This window comes from Somniosus microcephalus, chromosome 11 (genome assembly GCF_052327205.1).
Source record: "Somniosus microcephalus isolate GS21.2 chromosome 11, FLI_Smic_1.0, whole genome shotgun sequence".
NCBI classification, from domain to species: domain Eukaryota; kingdom Metazoa; phylum Chordata; class Chondrichthyes; order Squaliformes; family Somniosidae; genus Somniosus; species Somniosus microcephalus.
Window position 1 is genome coordinate 58,531,243 of NC_140997.1, and position 22,492 is coordinate 58,553,734.

The 22,492-nt window shown below is 41.7% G+C and overlaps 1 long non-coding RNA gene across 1 annotated transcript; it reads right to left on the bottom strand.

Annotated features, from left to right (window-relative positions):
- Positions 1-19,244: 19,244 nt before the first annotated feature.
- On the bottom strand, positions 19,245-21,842 carry LOC147110603 (uncharacterized). The gene is made up of 2 exons (XR_015079956.1): positions 21,680-21,842; positions 19,245-19,377 (listed from the first exon to the last, which is right to left on the bottom strand). It is a non-coding gene; the product is annotated as an uncharacterized LOC147110603 (long non-coding RNA).
- Between the last annotated feature and the right edge of the window lie 650 nt (positions 21,843-22,492).

Sequence of the window (22,492 nt, forward strand, 5' to 3'; positions counted from 1 at the left end):
GGCTACACATCTCTTGGTGTGGCGATGCCGGTGTTGGACTGGGGTGGACAAATGTAAGAAATCACACAACACCAGGTTATAGTCCAACAGCTTTATTTGAAATCACAAGCTTTCGGAGCGCTGCTCCTTCGTCAGGTGAAGTGGAGAGATGCATAAAAACACAGCTTATAGTCAGAGAATAATGTCAGATGTTTACAGGTAATCTTTCTAACTGCCATTTATCACACCTCGGCAGAGAGATAATCACAGCAATCAAAGGTGTAAATGGTGTCCAAACAGGTCAGTCAGGAAAACATTACATCAAAGAACAATGAGGTGGGGTCACAAGGGGTCAAATGTTGCAGATGCTGGGGTCTGTATGAAAAACAAAAAAAGACAAAACATTTTTTTTGCTTGCTGGAAATCACAGCAGGTCCGGCCGCATCTGTGTGGAGAGAACAAGCCAACGACGACTCGAGTCTGGATGACCCTACATCAGGTGGGGTTACATGTAGCGTGACATGAACCCAAGATCCCAGTTGAGGCCGTCCTCATGGCTGCGGAACTTGGCTATCAGTTTCTGCTCGACAATTTTGCGTTGTCGTGTGTCTCGAAGGCTGCCTTGGAGAATGCTTACCCGAAGATCGGAGGCTGAATGTCCTTGACTGCTGAAGTGTTCCCCGACTGGGAGGGAACACTCCTGCCTGGCGATTGTTGCGCGGTGTCCGTTCATCCGTTGTCGCAGTGTCTGCATGGTCTCACCGATGTACCATGCTCCGGGGCATCCTTTCCTGCAACGCATGAGGTAGACAACGTTGGCCGAGTCACATGAGTATGTACCATGTACCTGGTGGGTGGTGTCCTCACGTGTGATGATGGTATCTGTGTTGATGATCTGGCATGTCTTGCAGAGGTTGCTGTGGCAGGGTTGTGTGGTGTCGTGGAGAGAACAGCGACCACGAAACCACACAACCCTGCCACAGCAACCTCTGCAAGACATGCCAGGTCATCAACACAGATACCATCATCACACGTGAGGACACCACCCACCAGGTACATGGTACATACTCATGTGACTCAGCCAACATTGTCTACCTCATACGTTGCAGGAAAGGATGCCCCGGAGCATGGTACATCGGCGAGACCATGCAGACACTGCGACAACGGATGAACGGACACCGCGCAACAATCGCCAGGCAGGAGTGTTCCCTCCCAGTCGGGGAACACTTCAGCAGTCAAGGACATTCAGCCTCCGATCTTCGGGTAAGCATTCTCCAAGGCGGCCTTCGAGACACACGACAACGCAAAATCGTCGAGCAGAAACTGATAGCCAAGTTCCGCAGTCATGAGGACGGCCTCAACCGGGATCTTGGGTTCATGTCACGCTACATGTAACCCCACCTGACGTAGGGTCATCCAGATTCGAGTCGTCGTTGGCTTGTTCTCTCCACACAGATGCGGCTGGACCTGCTGTGATTTCCAGCAAGCAAAAAAAATGTTTTTTGTCTGTTTTTTGTTTTTCATACAGACCCCAGCATCTGCAACATTTGACCCCTTGTGACCCCACCTCATTGTTCTTTGATGTAATGTTTTCCTGACTGACCTGTTTGGACACCATTTACACCTTTGATTGCTGTGATTATCTCTCTGCCGAGGTGTGATAAATGGCAGTTAGAAAGATTACCTGTAAACATCTGACATTATTCTCTGACTATATAAGCTGTGTTTTTATGCATCTCTCCACTTCACCTGACGAAGGAGCAGTGCTCCGAAAGCTTGTGATTTCAAATAAAGCTGTTGGACTATAACCTGGTGTTGTGTGATTTCTTACATTTACACATCTCTTGTTAGCAGTCTTGGGTGTTCCCCTACAACTCCAGCCAGCTGCCTCTCAACTGGCATGGAATTTCACTCTTGTCTTGTCCCCCTTCACACCCAATGCTACCCAATGATAGTCTTTTTTAGATTTTCACTCCCTTCATTCCTATGTGTAGGACCTCGGTTAAGTGGTAGAATCAATCTCGCACTTTGGTGCATCACCATGATCCTAATGAAAAATAGTTTTTAAACTATGTATTGGTTTTGAATTGAAAGCCCATCTGCGTGTGACAGGATATACATTTTCTAAAATCTTTAAATGCCTTCAATTCCTTCATGAAATGATGAGATTGCTTTCTTCTACACTGATTTTGATGGAAACATTCACAGCTTGAACTGAATTCAGGTTCAAACGGCCAAGCCTTAATAATGTCGAACCATGGAATCCAGTTCTAAACTTATTTGCCTGACTCATATTTGATAAAACTTTTATCTCACTCCAGCAACATGTAGACATTAACACACATGATGATAGCACTGATTATGACTGATGATACTTTCCTCTAGATGATTACTGATGTAATTCTGATTTGTTCTGGTCTTTTATGGTGGCGCCATCACACCAGGGGGCTGATTGTGCAATGCAAAGTGATCCCATTGCTACTGCAGCAGGACGTACAATCAGCATCGAGTGTTTGTGAGGTCGGCTCATGTAAATAAATTGGATCCATTCCCTGTGCACATTGGCCGGGACACAGAGAGCGATTGATGGGCGGGGCAGGACATCCAGCGTGACCCAGCAGGCCTTAAATTGAAAATTTGAAAAGGAGGTGCCCACCTAAAGTGTACATGATTACATACAGGGACAAAAGTTCTTTCAGCCTTTAGAAAGTTTTTCCAAAGGGTGCATTGGCGGGGGGGGGGGGGGGAGCACAAATAGCAAGCCAAAAGCAAAAGGAAGACAAACTCAGTACATAGGCACAAAATGGAGTCTATGGGCAAGTGCTAGGGCAACTCAGCATCCAATTTCTTCTTAGGTAGATGTCCTGCTGTGTGTGTCAATGCTTGAAGTGGGTGCAAGGAAGGCTGCGCTGTTTAACACTTCAGGCCACCCTCCTTACAAGAATACAATTTGCCATGCCTAGCACAAGGTGCCAGCCAGACTCAACAAAGTGTATATACCTCCAGGAGTTGGAAACAGATGCAGCAGCAGCAGCAGACAGCATATTTTAAAGAATCTGGCATGGCGAGACTATCCAATAGTACTATGTACCAAAGTCCTGCCATAAAGTGTTGCCTGGCAACTTGTTCCACATTTGATCACCTATGCCAAGCTGTCACACAAACTTACAGCTCTTTCGTAGCATCTAGTGCATATTCTTTCCTCAGTGGGACTCACATTAAAATTGTAATTTACAGCTGAGAGCTTTTACGTAGACATTTTCCAAGAGCTTAAGGGCTTCACACGTTGGATCATTGTAACACAACCTACGCACATGATCACTAATTGACATCAAGGATGGGCGGTAGCTTTGGCACATCAACTTATATCTCAACGTTACTGTTCTGCTTGCACAAGATGGCACATAATTTTTAAAAAGATACAAGCTGGAGAAGGACTTGGGAATCACAAGCCTGTGACACCCCAGCAGGAACACCTTAGTTATCCTTGACTTCAAGAGTAAGAGACAGCAGGAGAAATTGAAGTAATAGGCCTCCCCTAAGTGGAGAGCTAGTACTATTTTGCACACAACCACACAAACATCACACACAGCATCTTGAAAGGAAAGCTCAGTTTGATGGTATCTTTTGAACTCAACATTCTAAGGCTGTTCTTTTTCTTTCATTGTAGGTCTAGAAGGATAGCTTGCCAGCGCTGCTAACTGCCCCGATTATAGTACCACAAACCACTCTGCATCTCAGACACATACAATGTCAGCCATGGCTCAGTGGTAGTACTCTCACCTCTAAATCAGAAGGGTGTGGGTTCAAGTCCCACTCTAGACACTTGCAGTACTGAGGGAGTGCTGCACTGTTGGAGCTGCTGTTTTTCGGATGAGATGTTAAACCGAGGCCCCATCTGCCCTCTCAGGTGGACGCAAAATATCCCATGGCACTATTTCAAAGAAGAGCAGAGCAACGCTCTCTGGTGTCCTGGCCAATATTTATCCCTCAACATCACTAAAAAAAACAGATTATCTGGTCATTATCTCAATGTTGTTTGTGGGACCTTGCTATGCACAAATTGACTGCCATGTTTCCTACATTGCAATAGTGACTACACTTCAAAAGTTCTTCATTGGCTATAAAGCACTTTGGAACGTCTCAAGGTCATGAAAGGCACCATATAAATGCAAGTCTTGCTTTTAGCTTCCTCGCTCAACATTTGTAGGCACAGGTGAGGAACAGCAAGTGGTGGTTCCAGAAGAAGAGCAGAAATCTTCTAGCTGGATGGCCAGAGCTGCTATCAATAATCCCCAATACTTTTTCCAGTGTAGTTGTGCAGTGAAACTGGGCACCTTGCCATGCTCCTGTTGCTCTTCGGTGGCAAAGGAGATGAAAGTGCTGCCATGCTAACCGATACATCAGTCATTTGTTTGATATGTGTGTCCAGCACATTAGCTGGTATAGCACAACTAGCCAGAAACACCAAGAAGGCAGAAAAGTTGAGGGCATCTGTAACTTTGGCTGCCATGCCTATGTTACAGGTTGTCTACAGGTGTTCTTGCAGCAGATGGTAAAGCTCTGCAGCCAACTCCCAATGGACCTGGGGCTTCTGGATGTGGTTGTCCTCCGTGATTGGGAAGTATGTGTACCAGGGTCCACACATCTGGTTGGCAGCAGAATGGCAGATGCAGTCCGGGAGGCTCAGGTGTCTGCTGTTATCCCTTCTTTTACCTTGTTCCACTTCAACACATTTGATCCCCATCATAAACTTTACCTTCACTTCATGCCCAAAACAGGAGTCGACAGCTTGCACCGCGATACCTTCTCGCACCCTGAGCCCTTGTGACAGTTGGTATTGGAAGGATTTCTGTTCATGTGCCCTCTTTTTTAATCTCTTCCTATTTTGCTGAATCCTTATAAATGCTTCACTTACAGTCTGCTTTACAGGGACTTAGCAGGCAATAGACAATTGTTTTGGGGATATTAGAAAACAAATTTACTATAATGAGTAACTAAAATTATTCCTAAAATATGTATTAATAAATGTGTCATAAATATTGGAAATATTTGTATTAAATACACGGTAAAAAATGGTAATGTAAAAAAAGTATACAAAAATAAAAAAAACTCCCAAGGTCTATTCCCCAATGTCAGCTCCATCACACATGGAGCCTCCATTGTGCCCAGTAAAATGGGCTTTGAAGGCAAAAAGCACAATCCTGGCACAAAAGCCAGGAAAATGTGCCAGGTTTTCATATAAATATTTTTACATGCAATCTGTGGTCCTATTGAGGCTACGGAATGAAATAATTGGGCCCAAAACATGCCTACTTGTCCAATTTTCTGATCCTTTGGTGCCATGCAGTCCATCCACAGATAAGCACAAAATTGGCACCTAACTTACATACAGAGTGTCAAGCTGTGAAATGGGAGTCAAAGAATTAAGTATGCATACAAGTATCATGAATAAATCACTCATAAAAGTATTATCTGGAACCAAAACAACAAAATGATTTTATCACTTCACCTTGCAGTTGCTGCAACTCTTAAAATAGGAGTCCACCCAGTCTCTCATATCAGTTAAATTCAAGGAGACAAAACTGAGAAAACACTGGAGTAATAATGATTTACTATATGATCTTCAGCATGCTTATAAATATTTTTTGATAGAGATTTATTAAATTTGTTAGTGGCATCTAGAACCAGATCATTACATTGTAATCTTACCTTATGAATAGCCTGAAACCATTCTATAAGATTTAACTGGAATGTTAAACAATTGAAAATTTGATTAGAATCAGCATGTAGTATTTTTAAGATGGTAACTAGGTGCATCTACAGGAGTAGTAATAACCATTATGCCATAATGGGAATATTCAACTGCTTGTCGCCATTATAAAAATTCCCAATAAATGAATTTTGCGAATTAATATACTATTTTTCAATAAAATTATCTTTACACTTTACAAAAATAACCAACAATGAGGTCTGAAGTATTCCATTTACACTAATCATAAAGGAAGACTTCTAACTGCTTTGTGTTTTTGTCCCTCAGATTGTGGAATGAACTGATTATACCCCGTTCCCCAGTGTATACACTCTGTGTACACAAAGGGAACTTTTATGAGTGTACGCTCCCAACAGAGAGCCTTGTTTGCCAGAAGCAGGCATTGCAAAATTGTAGACGTAGTCCCCATAATTTTGCATCCATTAATTTTACACATTGGGGTCAATCCGGACTCACCGAAACTTTGCTTATTTCAGAAGTGTGCATAAGTGGACTTGACTGCAGAGATAAATGTTTTACTTCTTTCTGTTTCATTATGTTTACGGGATGATATCTTTATTTGATATGACCATTAAAAATAGACTAACTGCGCCTTTCTGATCAGTTTAATTATCTATTAAAATCAGGCTCTAAATTGTGCGATAGAATGTCCTCAGCTGAGATATGAATCGTGAATAATTAAATAAGTCATCAGCAGAAGAGTTGTGTAAATCAGTTGTAATTTCATCATGGCTCATCAAGAAAATGGGGGATAAAGGAAGGTCAAATTGGATTGCATAACGGTCTAGAAGTTTTAACTGCTACTGACAATCAATTTATTTTGTGATTGACAATGGTATGTCTACATTACAAATTCATATCGCTCCCAAATAAATGAAACAAGGCTGGTTTGCAAATACAACATGTTCAGACACAAAGGGCTGGATTTTGTCAATGGGGGCGCGTTGGAGGCGGGACTGCTGCTTGTTGGGTTTTAGTCCCGCCTCCATCGACCTGTGACCAACCCACGCTATTTTCCCTTGATTGACCAGCGGGCTTAGTAGGCCAATTAAGGGGAAGTCGGTTACAGAGAATGTCAGCGTATGACGTTTTGACAGATGAATTGTCATCGTTTGACAGCTCTGTGAAGCTGTCAAACAGTGACATTCTATGTTGTTTGATGAGTCCTTGTATTAAAGACTCATCAAACCTCTTTGGTGAGCAGAAATCAGATGGCTGTTGCATTGGAGAATGCAGCAGCCATCTGTCATCTCTGCCGGTGAGATGCGGAACTCTCCAGTTCCCCAACTGTTGAAGCCTGCAGGAAGAAACAAAGGTAAGTAAACATTTTCTATCACTTTTCACTCACCTCACACACTTACCTCTCCACACTTGCACCCATCACTTACCTCCACAGCGCACTTTTGCACCCCTTCGACCCCCACAGACCCACTGCGGGAAGCCTGCGCCTCTGGTGGAAAAATGGGGATAATCCTCTTAACTACCTGTTAACAGGCAGTTAAGTGGCCGTAATCCCCTTCCCGCCTCCAGGAGACGGGATCCAGCGTGGGTCGGGTACCCGCCTCCTGGGAAGATGGCACGGAGGCGGGTTGGGGGCGGGATGGGTACCCGCCCCCAGGTTCTGCCATTTTCCCGACAGTGCTGCCTCCAAACCCGCCTCCCCAGGGCTGGCAAAATCCAGCCCAAAGGTCCAGGTGACTAGACAAATATAGAAGAATTTTTACTCCATTCATTAATTTTTTTAGATTCCATTTAAGAGAAAGTTGGAGGGTTGTGGGGGGGGGGGGGGGCGGTGCGGGGTGGAGAAGGTTCTTGCATCCCACATTGCAGAAAGGAATCTTGGGACTACCCTAGCAGAAATGCAACCATTTCTACTTTAGTTACTAATTACACAAAAAGCATGATGAATTCCAGTTAAATCGGACAAGTCCTCTTTTGCTATACTGTAGAGATATATCCTGAAGTTAAATTATGACCGCCTGCCGCTTAAAAGAAACATGCATCAATTAAACTGGCACACAGGGAGGACCTGGTTAGCGGAGGACGCCTAATGGGTTGGGACACTGGAACCTGGATTTGAATTCACTCTCTGTTACCATGCTGTATTTTGAAGTGACACTTGCTGAAATTATCTCCATAACACATTAAAGTAGAATGAATAACAGAGATTTTACAACAAGATTGAACTGTAGGGTTTATAAATTTTGAAAGCAGCAATTTTAACATCCTACTATCTTTTATGGCAAAGTCAAAAGTGTACCAGTTTTGAACTGTATGAAAGGCTCTTTTCCACTTCAATACATTGAACAAAATGTGTTTACAGCTGAAACAAACTCATGCCTTGCAATGGTTTCCTTTAACAAAAGAGTGGAGCTCCAAAATAACTCAATGTACTCGTAAGCAAGTTTCTTTTTGTATACAGATAAAAGATGATTCTGGAAACATTTGAAGAAATTGTCAACATTTCTAAATGAGAAACTTTTAGCTGTTCCTTATTCTTGATGCCAATTGCAAGGAAAGCCTGGAATGTCCATGAACTAGTTTGAACATTCTGAAATCTGCTTTGAGGTCACTTAAGATGAAAATCAGAAAGGAGGTCCATAAGGTGGCCTGCCAGAATTATCCAGGTAGAAGACAGGAGATAATATTGAATATGTCCAAGAACCCTGCATCACAGTACATGAATCCATCTTTCTCCTTTTGGTGACCTGTTTGCCTTTAGTAACATATAAGCAAATTATTTTAATTTGTATTAAACAGCTGTGCTAGCTGGCTTTGACAGGAAATAGTTAAATTGTTTGGAAAATGAAGATGACGTATCATTTCTGGTTTCAGAACTTCTTGTTTTAGGGATTGCTGCATATTGAGATCATTACGATCCAATCCCAAGCTTCACTACTGACAACATCATATCTCAGCATTATTGCTGAGCAATGTAGAACTAGGAAGAAGATGCATCCTTAAACTGAGCCAACTGACCAGAAAAAGCCAAGGGTATTATCACTTGTATTTATCACTTTTGTTTTCCTTGAATACAAAATCCAGCAGTGATTCAACATTAAACAACCAATGCGAGAAGATAAAAGTGGAACAGTGAACTGTACAAATAAGATAAGGTAAACGGTGCCATTTTTTCCCCCAACAAGCATATTTTGTGGTACAAAAATACATATTTATGAAGTTTTTAAAAAATCAGAATTTTCAGAAGCAAATGTCTCCAAAAAAGGCAACTCATGAGACTTGCAGCTTACAAATTATTTTTAAAAACAGTTCAATTGCAATTCTTCTGTAGTATGCTAAGTATTGAAACAACTAATTGTAAGCTCCTGAAGGACTGATTGAACATATTTGTACTCTGTTTAAATAAAACGTCAGCATACAATTTGACTTTGTTTATCCAAGAGTTTCACCCCCAAAGGACTTTGTTTCACTAAATAAGGACAGACATCATAGCCACTTCAATAAGTCTTAACATCATTCAACGGGAAGGTCGATCTTCTGCAATTCTTTATGACACGGTGGCATTTAAGATGGAATGAGTTTGTGGTATAATAATCTTCAGATTGTGTTTCATGTTATTTCTGCCCAGAAGGGTTTTGTCACATGTTTTAATGCTGCACTTGTTGATAACCTTGAAACCAGTCGCAAAGAAAGTAACTAGCCATATTATTAACAGTTTTATCTAAATTTGAAAGACAGTGGTCATGCTATTTATGATGTACTTGCATTATGAAATGAGGTAAGAAAAGAAATCTAATCAGTAATATATTACGGAAAATAATGGACGGAAGAAGTCCAATGTTGCTTTTTGGCTTGCATACTTCATCAGTTCATCAATACAGCTGCCAGTTCAAGGACACTCTCATCAGTTACTCTGAATTATCAATTACATTCTATTCTTGATCATTCAATTTAGTTTCTTGTCCTAAAAAAAAATTGACAATTTAAGAACATAAGAAATAGGAGCAGGAGTGCCATGCAGCCCCTCGAGCCTACTCCACCATTCAATAAGATCATAGCTGATCTTCAACCTCAACTCCACTTTCCTGCCTGATTCCCCATATCACTCGATTCCCTAAGAGTCCAAAAATCTATCGATCTCAGCCTTGAATATACTCAACAACTGAGCAGCCACAGCCCGCTGGGGTAGAGAATTCCAAAGATTCACAACCCTCTGAGTGAAGACATTTCTCCTCATCTCAGTCCTAAATGGCCGACCCCTTATCCTGAGACTATGCCCCCTAGTTCTAGACTCTCCAGCCAGGGGAAACAGCCTCTCAGCATCTACCCTGTCAATCCCCCTCAGAATCTTGTATGTTTCAACGTGACCATCTCTCATTCTTCTAAACTCCAGAGAGTATAAGCCCATTCTACTCAATCTCTCCTCATGCGACAACCCTCTCATCCCAGGAACCTTTGTTGCACCGCCTCCAAGGCAAGTCTATCCTTTCTTAGGTATGGAGACCAAAACTATACACAGTACTGCAGGTGTGGTCTCACCAAAGCCCTGTACAATTGCAACAAGGCTTCCTTACTCTTGCACTCCAACCCCCTTGCAATAAATGCGAATATATAATTTGCCTTCCTAATTGCTTGCTATATCTGCATGTTAACTTTCTGTGTTTTGTGTACAAGAACATCCAAATCCCTCTGAATACCCACATTTAATAGTTTCTCACCATTAAAAATATCTGTTTTTCTATTTTTCCTACTAAAGTGAATAACTTCACATTTCCCCACATTATACGCCATCTGCCACCTTCTTGTCCATTCACTTAACCTGTGTATATCTCTTTGCAGACTCTTTGGGCTGGATTTTCATTGAGGAGGCGGGACTACAACTTTCGGGGTTATAGTCCCGCCTCCATCAAGTTGTAGCCAACCTACGCGATTTTGACTTGATTGACCTTGTTGAGCCCGCCCAGTGGGCTCAGCAGGCCAATTAAGGGCCACCCGGCAACAGGTGACGTCACAGATTGATATTTCATCTGTCAAGATGTTTTGACAGATGAAATATCAGCATTTCACAGCTGTCAAACGCTGACAATCTGTACTCCAAGTTAATTCCTTCCTCTCAGGATGATTTAGAGATCTCTCCGGAACAGAAAGCTGAATGCTGCAATTTTTGACAGATCGCGGCCATTCTGCTTTCTGTGCCAGTGAGATGAGGGATTCCCAAGACCTGAAGGAAGGAAGGCTGTAAAGGTAAGTAAAACTTCTTTAAACACTTTAAACACACCAAACGCACTTACCTCTGCACTCATGCACCCATCACTCACCTGAACACCGGACATCTCGACCCCTCCAAGCCCTTCAGCCCAACGGCTCGCCTCGCTAACTTGGCGTGGTTTGGAGCCGTCGGGAATCCCACATTTCAAGAATGAAAATAGGGATTAGGCTAAAAACTGCCTGTTAACTACCTGTTAACAGGTAGTTAATTGGCACTAATCCCCTTCCCGCCTCGAGGAGGCAGGTCCCAGTGCGGGTCAAGTACCCGCCTCCTTTGAAACTGGCATGGAGGCGGGTTGGGGCGGGATGGGCTTGTGCCCCCTGATTTTGGGATTTTAAACCCCCACACGCCTCCAATCCCGCCTCCATGGCCCAATGAAAATCCTGCCCTTTGTGTCCTTCTCACAGCTTACTTACCCACATAGCTTTGTATCATCAGCAAACTTGGATACATTACACTCTGTCCCTTCATCCAAGTCATTCTTGCAGCACCCCACTAGTAACAGCCTGCCAACCTGAAAATTACCCATTTATTCCTACTCTCTGTTTTCTGTCCATTAACCAATCCTCTATCCATGCTAATATATTACCCCCAACCCCAGGAGCCCTTATCTTGTGCAGCAACCTTTTGTGTGCCACCTTATCGAATGCCTTTTGAAATTCCAAATATATTACATCCACTGGTTCCCCTTTAGCTACCCTACTGGTTACATCCTCAAAAAACCCTAATAGATTTGTCAAACACGATTTCCTGTTCATAAAGCCATGTTGACTCTGACTAATCATATTATGATTTTCTAAGTGTCCTGTTCCCACTTCCTTAACAATGGATTCCAGCATTTCCCCGATGACTGGTGTCAGACTAACTGGCCTGTAGTTCCTTGTTTTCTCACCCTCCTTTCTTAAATAGTGGTGTAACATTTTCTACCTTCCAATCCACTGGGACCATTCTAGAATCTAGGAAATTTTGGAGGATCACAACCAATGCATCCGCTAGCTCTGCAGCAACCTCTTTTAGAACCTTAGGATATAGGCCATCAGGTTCAGGGAATTTGTTGTCTTTTAGTCCCATTAATTTCTCCAACACTTTTTCTTTTCCTATATTAATTAATTTAAGTTCCTCACTCTTATTAGACCCTTGGTTCCCCATTATTTCTGATATGTTTTTTGTGTCTTCTACTGTGAAGACAGATACAAAATATTTGTTTAATGTCTCTGCCATTTCCTTATTCCCCATTATAATTTCTATTGTCTCAGCCTCTAAGGGACCCGTGTTTACTTTTGCTACTCTCTTTCTTTTTACAAACTTGTAGAAGTTCTTACAATCTGTTTTTATATTGTTTGCTCATTTACTCTCATATTCTATTTTCTCCCTCTTTATCCATTTTTTGGTTATCCTTTGCTGGTTTCTAAAACTCTCCCAATCCTCAGGCTTACTACTCTTCTTGGCAACATTATAAGCCTCTTCTTTTAATCCAATACTGTCCTTAACTTTTTTAGTTAGCCACAGATGGATCACTTTTCATGTGTTTTTATTTCTCAATGAAATGTATATTTGTTGAGTATTATGAAATATTTCTTTAAATTTTCACCATTGCTTATCTACTGTTATACCTTTTAATCTAATTTCCCAATCTACCTTGGCCAACTCGCCCCTCATAGCTATACAATTCGCTTTATTTAAGTTTAGACTCTAGTTTTGGATTTAAGCACGTCACTCTCAAACTCAATATGAATATCATATTATGATCACTCTTCCCCAGAGGATCCCTTACTATGAGATTACTAATTAACACTGTCTCATTACACAAGACAAGATCTAAAAGAGCTTGCTCCTGGGTTGGTTCCACGATGTATTGTTCTAGGAAACTGTTTTGAATGCATTCTATTAACACAGAAAAGTAGGAATTTAGTGCTAAAATGTTTAATTATCAGATCAGTTGAATTAAAGTACTATGAACTGAAAGTAGTAGACTGTATTTTATTTCCATCAGTAAGTAAATGGCACAGCTATAAAGTCTCTTCAAGAACCACAAATACAGATGTAGAAATGTTAACTTCTACACTATTTCTCAGGTCCGCCATAACACCAGTATGCAAAACAATGGACTTCAACTCGGCATAATATGTAAATAATATACAACAGCTGGCCATAGGTCAATAGGATTATCTGAATAAATTTGTTTTCATAAATAGATTTGTATTTTCCTCGACTTAAAGGTTACTATCCACTTTTAATTGATAGAAATCAGTTACAGCTGAAAGGTCAGGACAGAATAGAATTATTAACCATTCCCCTGAACCATGTATTAATCATTCTCTTAACCATACTTAACATGTTAGCACAGATTAATCTAAAGTCTTTGCCACTAATTTTAAAACAATCCAAATCTAGATGTGTTCAAATGTCCTTCGAGAGGTTCAAAAGAGACACCACTTTAAGATGCTCAGCCAGAAATCCGATCTCTTCCACTTGTTATGTCTGAATAAACACTTGTATTGGTGGGGTAATAACTAACATCATTTATTTCCAGACCCTCCAGAATATTGCTTCAAAGAATAACAAAAGGTATACAACAGAAGTGTAATTGCTACAATGTGCTTACTCCTATCAGGGGCCATGTAGTACGATAGCAAAATACTGCAGATGTTGGAAATCCGAAATAACAACAGAAAATGCTGGAAAAACTCAGCAGGTCAGGCAACATCTGTGGAGAGAAATTTGAGTTGATGTTTCGGCCATGTAGTGTTCAGTTAACAATATGCTAATACCATATTGCACGGTGGCATAGTGGTTAGCACTGTTGCCTCACAGCGCCAGGGACCCGGGTTCGAATCCGGCCTCGGGTGACTGTGTGGAGTTTGCACATTCTCCCCGTGTTTGCGTGGGTTTCCTCCGGGTGCTCCGGTTTCCTCCCACAGTCCAAAGATGTGCGGGTTAGGATGATTGGCTATGATAAATTGACCCTTAGTGTTAGGGGGATTAAATACGTGGGGTTACGGGGATCGGGTGGGATATGTGTCGGTGTAGGCTCGATGGGCCGAAATGGCCTCTATCTGCACTGTGGGGATTCTGTGATTTCTGTGAAACGTACCACCTTCTCCCCTCAGAATTACAAGGTGGAAATCATTTTCTCCAAGAATGAGTCCTAGTAGCAGCTAAAAAAAACCTTTAAGCAAAGAATTTAGCAACTGCACCTTACAATAGAAAACAATGACCGTGCACGGAAACCCGGAACCTGCGATCTTGACACATCATAGCCATCCCCGGGAAAAGGTTATTCGCAAGCGGAGAGTTGGGCTATTAATGAATGCCCATGAAAGGTCTGCTTTTACCAGTGGAAGAGTTTAAATGAATATTTTTTTAAAAATCAATTATTTAAACATTAAAACACCTGTAAAATAAGTTACGGTTATTTTTAGCCCCTTTAAAACATTAAAATTTATTTTACAAAAAATAAAATTTTTGTTTTAAATGTTTAATTAAATGGTATTTTAATTAATTTTAAATCTGTAATTTTTTTTAACATTTATTTGGTATGTAAATATGTTTTTTATGTGATCCCCATTCATGAATGGGGATCCTCCTCCTTTCATTGGTTGGGCCGGTCCATGTGATCCCAGGGGTGCTTGCGAACCACCTGCGCCCTTGGGATATGTGGGCCTTTACGCATGTCTACATGTAGAGGCCCAGGAGCGCAAGTCTCCGTGGATCCCGCGGCACCAGGCAGGCGCAGATTTTATTTGCGGATTGGAGGCATTTCCCCACGGGAAGCCTCCGACCGCAAATTCAGGCCCATAATTTTTATTTAAAGTTTGTTTATGATATTTCAGCTTCTACCTTAATCATATGTGTATGTCCCAATCTTTATTTAATTCTCCAAAATTTATAAAAAAGTAAATTAGAGTCTGTGCATTTTACTTCCTGGTTTGCGGTGAGAATTCTTCAATGTGATTGGCTGCTTAGCCAGCTTGATGCCATCACTGTTGCTGGATGCCGAGGATTCGTTTGATTAGGCGTCAGGTTCAAACAATGGTCGGGACAGCTGAAATTCACGCCACAGAGACTGCTAGATCTTTATGGGCAGCTTTCTTCAAGGTCAGCGGCGAGCGCTGTCGCTTCATCATTGACCGCAAATTCCAGGCCAATGTCTTTAGGCTGGGCAGGAGCGATCAGATTCTTAATCAAACTATATGTTGCAGGTCCACTACGCTCTTTTTGGCACCTATTGCAAGCTAAATTTAACTCAAAACAAAAAATTAAGTCTTTCTATATATTTATTCCAGCTTGACCCCATTCGATACTTTCCAATTTTTCCAACTAATGCCGACATGATAAAACAATCAGTGACAATGTAGACCACTACCTAATTAACAAAGATATCCAATACTCTAATCTTTTAACAATGCATTGTTCCTTATCCTGGTCACCACTGTTATGTCCAAATAAATACCCAAACTGGTGGGATAATAACTAGCTGCTTTTATTTTAGACCCTCTAGAATATTACATCACAAAATAACCAAGAAATACAAAAGATGTGTAATTGCTACCATGTGCTTACTCCCATCAGAGGGCCATCTAGTGTTCAGTTAACAATATGCAAGTACCATACACGTTACCCCTCACCACCAGCATTGCTCCATTCCTGGGCTAAACACCAAGGGCTGGTCATTTCAATATTTGAATGTGGCAGTTGCAACCAATGACAGAAATAATGTGCACAGACAGTAGCAGATCGACCATTGATTGCAGCTCATTACTTTTTACCCAAAGGAGAATCCAGGTCACACCACGGTGTTCAGTTGCCACAAGTTTTAAAAAGCCTTCAAAAAATCTAAATGAAATACAAATTTTTAATTATCTCTTTCTTGTAAGGTGGTGTACAAGTAGCAAATTACACTGTTGCATTATGGTAACCCTGTCTTAGTGTTGTCCCGGTGTATTGGGTATGGGAAAATAATGCCTACGTCCAATCAAATTTTAAGTTACAAAAAATTAAGCCCCCTCTCATCAGGTATGCTCGCATATCATTTCTACTGAAATTCTCTTCATCTTGTTACAGATAACAACAGAAAATAATAATAAATGTAACGGTCTCCTACCTTTGCAAACTGTCATAACCATGCCTGAGCACCACAAAGTGTAATGGAAATTCACTAGTTACTCCAGCAACCTATGCTTGAAAGTGCGTGTATGTGCAGGTCATGCATAATGAGGCTTGATTGTGATGCTTTCTGCCTTCAAATAGTCCACTAACACTTACTATCTAGACTCGTACATGAAGAACAGGCACTTGGGTGAGGTGCCCAATGCACCTGGGATCATAGTGTAAATTTATTGATCCTGCATTCTTAATGGAGAGCCACACACAAAAGGAAGCGATGGTCAGAGAATTGGTTAGTGTCGTTGTCCTTTCTGCAACACACCATCCCTTCAGGTCAGCTGGGTACTGGATATCAGTGAATTTTTTTTATTCGTTCATGGGATGTGGGCATCGCTGGCAAGGCCAGCATTTATTGCCCATCCTTAGTTGCCCTCGAGAAGGTGGTGGTGAGCCACCTTCTTGAATCACTGCAGTCCGTGTGGTGAAGGTGCTCCCACAGTGCTATTAGGGAGGAAGTACCAGGATTTTGACCCAGCGACGATGTACTTTCAAATCAGGATGGTGTGTGACTTGGAGGGGAATTTGGAGGTGGTGGTGTTCCCATGCGCCTGCTGCCCTTGTCCTTCTAGGTGGTAGAGGTTGCAGGTTTGGGAGGTGCTGCCGAAGAAGCCTTGGCGAGTTGCTGCAGTGCATCTTGTAGATGGTACACACTGCAGCCACGGTATGGCGGTGATGGAGGGAGTGAATGTTTAAGGCGGTGGATGGGGTGCCAATCAAGCGGGCTGCTTTGTCCTGGATGGTGTCAAGCTTCTTGAGTGTTGTTGGAGCTGCACTCATCCAGGCAAGTGGAGGGTATTCCATCACACTCCTGACTTGTGCCTTGTAGATGGTGGAAAGGCTTTGGGGAGTCAGGAGGTGAGACACTCACCGCAGAATACCCAGCCTCTGACCTGCTCTTGTTGCCACAGTGTTTATGTGGCTGGTCCAGTTAAGTTTCTGGTCAATGGTGTCCCCCCAGGATGTTGATGGTGGGGGATTCGGTGATGGTAATGTCATTGAATGTCAAGAGGCGGTGGTTAGACTCTCACTTGTTGGAGATAGTCATTGCCTGGCACTTGTGTGGCATGAATGTTACCACATTTAACCACAGATCTCAGAAAAGAGTCAAAGCCTTCAGGGGAGGAAGGGAGATGGGAAGGGAAAGGGGAAATTAACAGGAAAAGAAGGAAGAAATGTTTGAATTTATGGAAGATTCAACTATTATTCTCCCTACCCAATTTTTAAAAACACTTTGCAATTTAAGAGCTGAAGCTCTTCCTTCTTCTGACTTTCAAATGCCAAGTCTTCCCTTTTAAGATTGGGCCCTTACATTTCAAATACTTTTAGTAGTCTGAGTAATAGGATTATATTTTTATAGAACCATTTGAAAATTATTTACTTATGGAATTTTAAAGCATTAGAATGTGTATGAATATTTTAATATTTTTCTTCTGGCAAGTTAAATTATCAACACACAACCATCAAAGAGAAATGAATCAAAGTGGGCACCGCATGATTTGAGCGAGGTACGGGGAAACATCCCCTCAAGTGAATATCTTCATAATCCACAAGTATGGATTAGATTTCTTTTTGGTGTGCTACTTCCCCACATATCCCCAATTTTTTTGCCTTCTCTTCTGAAGACACTGGGGGGTAATTTTCACCTTCACCACCTGAGCAGTAATCTGGTAGAGTGGATCACCCACCGTTGTAAAATTAGCTCGATTTTCATACCATTGATTTCAATCAAGGGAAAATCAGAAAAGGTTCTACAATGGCTGGGCATGCAATGTATCAGATTACTACCCAGGCAGCGAAGGTGAAAATGATTCCACCGACTCTTATTCTGGTGCCTTGGTCAACTTAGCAATGGTCACTGTATTTGATTGTGTGAAACACTTTGATTTGTTTCTACATGATGAGATGGTATACACCAAGTTTTCACATATTGGATGATCTGTGATCAGGCGCTCCCAGTGAGGAGCGGCACTTGCAGGGAGCATTACGGGCCCGCAGCCTATGATTTTCTAGCCACAAAGGATACAGGACCTCCTGACCTGCACATTTTGCGAGTTCCACCTCTTACTGGGAGTGCCTGGTCATGGAATCACCCCAATAATGTATAAAATATTAGTGCACTAAAGTAAGGAGACATATTTGTTGAGTTTTGTTTCTCTTTCTCACCAATTTTCTCCCCTCCTTGTTGCATGACAGTTCCATGATTGACAGGTGCCTTAGGTACCCAAGTGGGCATTATTCATGATTAAGCCTCAATGGTGAGTGTCAGCAGCTTATTTGAATGTGGGGTCATTTCTGACCATTGTGTGATAATGATTTGATCTGCCATCTCATTCTGAGCCTTGTTCTGTTCCCACCCTATGTCCTACAACAACAAAAACAATGTGTATTTATATAGCGCCTTTAATGTAGTAAAACATCCCAAGGTGCTTCACAGGAGTATTAGAAGACAAAATAATTGACACTGAGCCACTTAAGGAGAAATTAGGGCCGTTAACACACCTCATTACTTCCAGCAGGGGTCACTGGAAGTGATCAGGAGTGGGAACTTTGGCCAATTTCCCCTTCTACGACCAAGAGTGCGGCGGTAAGTTTTGGTACCCTTACTGACATCTGTATAAACCCAGCAGGGATGAGCTAACACAGCACAGAGAGAGGATTGTATCCGAGAACTTCCTAATCTCCATGGCTCATGTACTTATGGTATAAATTCACTGAGCCACCCATCAGGGAAGCACATATTCATTGTTTAACTGGATATCACATAACTACCTTTTGAATCACAGTCTATTCACACAGATAATTTTTGAAATCATGGTTAAAATGAGAACAGCATCAAAAACAGTTCTGTCACAAGACTTGTCGATTACTACCCCTCTGGTGAGCTTGCTAAATGTTAAACAAAGGCCGACCGTCTGGATCTGAAGCCCTTGATAACAACTCTGCCAATGATCTGAAGAATGGCAAATGCTCCAGGCATGCTTACAATCTGTTTGACATTATATTCTTGACTTTGAAGATGAGAGGTCCTGATTGATCTTTCAGGCTGCAGGACCAAGGACAGTGCCACCAAAATCACCAGAGTTGACAGAAAACATGTTCTGGCTGAATCATCTTCTTTATTTAACTACCGTGAACCAGCATGTAGAAAATGATCGCCAACACTTGCAGCGATCTTCTATAGTAAATATATCACATTCATGGATATGATAATGGTACACTCCTGTTTAATCTGTAGAGAAGGAAAAGGTGAGATGTTTGATTTCAGGAACACCAGTGAGTCCAATACCAAACTGTTTTCAAATGAAAACAACAGCTGAAATAATAATCCTTTAAGAGAAATAACCAGCATGTATTATCTGCTATTAATCAAACAATGCTGGCCTAATAGTACCCAGATTGAAACGTGTGTCTTTTAACACAAAACCAACCTGAGATCTTTGAATGTCAGTGACATTGTTCAATGGAGAAAGGCAAAAAATTGTTCATAATCAAATATCTTTACCAATATGTTGAAATGCACAAGGAAGCTATTTCCAATAATAAGTAGAAAATTACCCAACCAAACCCATTCATGCAATAAAAGAGTATAATTGCCACCGCAATTATTCAGACTCCCTTACTAATTGGTGGAAGCAATAGATGCTTTTACCTGCCATTAGACTCGCTAAACATTATTCCGTACAACAGCTAAAAGGCTGAGCGACACAACTAAGAACTTTCAAATGTGTTCTTCCCTATTTATGGCAAGCCTTTAAGTACATGCTATTTCAGAAGTCAATTAGTTTCAGGATTGGTTCAGATGGTAAGTACGGACGCCTCTCAGTTTGCACACAGTGATGCAACTGTTGTAATTTGCGTTCAGACTAAGTACATGTAATTATCCTAAACAAGAGACAAGTTGTCAGATGTTTTTAGACTGTGAGGTGCATCGGTTAATAAATTAGAAATTTACTGCTGTGGCGAGCATGAAAGTCCAGTATATACACGAGGGTATTTTCTAATCCAGTACACATACCTCAAAATCAATGCTGTGGTACTAATACTGTGGAGTATTGCATCTTTACTTTTATCATGAGGTGTAAATCATTAGTTTCTAAATCGTCTTGCAAATGCTACAAATCCGGTTCAGATGTTAATGATCATTGCTCCTGATGGTAAAAGGAAATCACTGACGCTGTCACTGTCTGGCTGGACCCCTCAGTGGATTCCAGCCAGATAATAGCTGCTTCTACTGTCTGGCTCCAGGGGTACTAGCTTTACAACATACCCCCAGTATGTGCCGCCTCACTTGCCTTTCCTCCGTCCTCTCCGGCTGCTGCTCTGTCTCCTATTAGAATGGCAAACAAAAGAATGCCCATTGGGAATTCTGTACCTTGACCTCAGAACCTTTCACAGTGGATGGGGATGTGCCACAGAAATACCAAAATACGAATAAATTCGAGCCTTTGTGTTTATTGCCAGTCAGCAGTAGCTCTAATAGCTTTCCCTCACGAGCAGTTGATTTTCCCCTTCCCCGAAGAATACGACAGTATTGCCTTCAAATTGCACAAATGGGAAGGCAAAAAACTCACAACAGCAATTTATGTTAAGAGAACATTTTAACAGTAATTCTAGATTGCTCTTATGGGGAACAGGCGCTATTAAAATCCACGTGTGCAAACTTTTAGATATAATGGATGTATTCTAATGGCTTAATACAGAAACAAAGCATTTAATTTGAAAGCATTTACAAGTCATTAGATCAGAGTTTTCTTATAAATTATACTTTTCTTTCAATGTCTTGTAATTTCTCTTTTTACATGTTACATGTTCCTTTAGACATACATCATAAACACAAGGATAGGCACAAGAACACACTGAGTAAAAGTAGGGAACCAATTGAACTGTCCAAACATTTTGATCCACGCTATATTCATACAGGAAAGCCACCAAGGAATTAACAGGGAAATGTGAGCACCACGCAAGAAAAGTTAGCTGTATAAATTTAACCAACATTTACTTTAGAAACTACTAATCTAAACTTACCAGATTTGCATCGTAAGCCATCTGATCACTCTTACCTAGTTCTGTGCCTCTTCTTTCCTTCTTCAGCACCTGCCTCCTTCCTGCCCTGCCCACCACCCAACCCAAAACTGGAATGCAAGACCAGAGTCTGACTCGGAGGAGAATCAGAAGTCATTTGGACTGGGAACAAGAAGTGAGACTGCCAAGATTCTGGAGAATCTCAGTCGCCACTTGATGAGCTTACGGCCTGCCTGGCTGATTCTCAGGTCTTGACAGCAGCCATTTTGGAAATCAGAAGTGGAAAACATTAGAGCAAAACCCAATAAAATAATAGAGTATGCCATTTACTTTTCTGTAGGGGCTAAAAGGAGCTGCATTTCCAACCAAGAGGAATCTCTATAGACATGAGAATATTTCAAGTATCAAGGTGACATTTTTAAAGTATATCTCAGGAAAGCCATCACCAAAAAGACTAAACAATCATGCCATAATTGCTCCACACAAGCCTGTCAAACTGTAGGGCTTACCAAAATTGTTCCTCAAGCTTGTGGGCTGCATGTTTTCATGTTGCACATGAATTGCCACCTTCCCATCTCTTTCCACGTGATTGGCGGTACATTGACCTTGTTGTTTCAGAACATCAGTCAGAGCACTGGAAAGAGAGAAAGTTTCTCAGACATTAAAGAAGCCCTTCATTTCCCAGGCAGGCCTGTGAATAAAGCATCTTCAGGTGCACATTATTAGCTTCTGCGACATTAAAATTGATGCAATGCAAAACTCATTAGGGGCAAGTAAAATCAAGTCTCAGACAACTGACTTGACGAGCTATCTTCTTGAAAAATAGTATTGCACAGGTGTATACAATATCTGAACTATGACAAAAGATATTTTATTAGTCATTGTGTCTATGAATGTACTGCACCTATTCACAATCTTTCCATTTTCATAAAAATAAATAGATTTATTAATAGAAAGATAATGGGCTGAAAGGCTGTGAGGCTGACATCAATGGTAGGATGGATTGGCCGGTGACCTCTGCTTCTAACCCCTACATAGAGATCGCTGCAGGTGCCGTGCCTCTAAGGGCACATCTCCGGTGCTCCCCGACTCAGGGGACCGATAATGGTGATGGAGGCTGCTGCTCTGGGGGGGTGAGGGAGGGTGCCAAGTCCTCCCCCAAAAAATGACTGTACTGAAGCCCCACCTTAAAAGGGGGCTAGGAAATGAAACTTATACTCGCAGTTCTTCAGGGGTTCAGCCCACAACTTAGGACCTGACTGCTAGATGTGCCCCAATGTGCAGCCACATCCTGGCCTAATGGCTGGGCCCTCTGCCACATT